This window comes from Penaeus monodon, chromosome 30 (assembly GCF_015228065.2).
Source record: "Penaeus monodon isolate SGIC_2016 chromosome 30, NSTDA_Pmon_1, whole genome shotgun sequence".
Classification (NCBI taxonomy): domain Eukaryota; kingdom Metazoa; phylum Arthropoda; class Malacostraca; order Decapoda; family Penaeidae; genus Penaeus; species Penaeus monodon.
This window is the reverse complement of record NC_051415.1, coordinates 11,459,907-11,460,521: the sequence shown is the minus strand read 5'-3', so window position 1 is coordinate 11,460,521 and position 615 is coordinate 11,459,907.

Here is a 615-nt window from a genome sequence, read left to right as displayed (position 1 = left end):
GTATCCGTGCTTCTACGGGCACTATCTTCAAGTTCCAGCGGAGGAGGAGATAGGGCGGACGAGCGTCGGGTAAACAAGGAAGGAGAAGAGAGAGGGAAGGGGAAGGGAGGGGAAAGAGAAGAGAGAAATGGGGATGGATAAGAGATAGGAAGTTGGGAAGAGAGGAAGAAATGGCAAGGGTAGCGGAAGAAGCGGGAGGAGAACGGGATACAAGATACGATACTGGACCGTGTCGGGGGGGGGGTAGGGGCATCAGGAGGGCGCGAGAGCAGCGGGTGGTCCAACAACGGATAATGAGCGGACAGAGAACATGGCAACAGAGGGAACTGGACGTGGGAGGGTAGGATCCCACAGCGTGACGAGGGTCGCTTGCTGACAATCGGGAGTGGGGGGGCACGGCCGCACGTGTGTATGGGGCATTGCGTCGGAGGTTGGCGAGGGGGGATGGGGGGATGCACGTAATAAAGGCATGTAAGGGGATGAAGAGGGGAAGAAGGGAAGAGATGGCAGAAATGGGAGGATAAAGGATAGGAAGTTGGGAAAGAGGAAGAATGGGAGGTAGCGGAGAGGAGATGCGGGAGAGAAGGAATAAAAAAAAGGATCACGTGGAGTTGT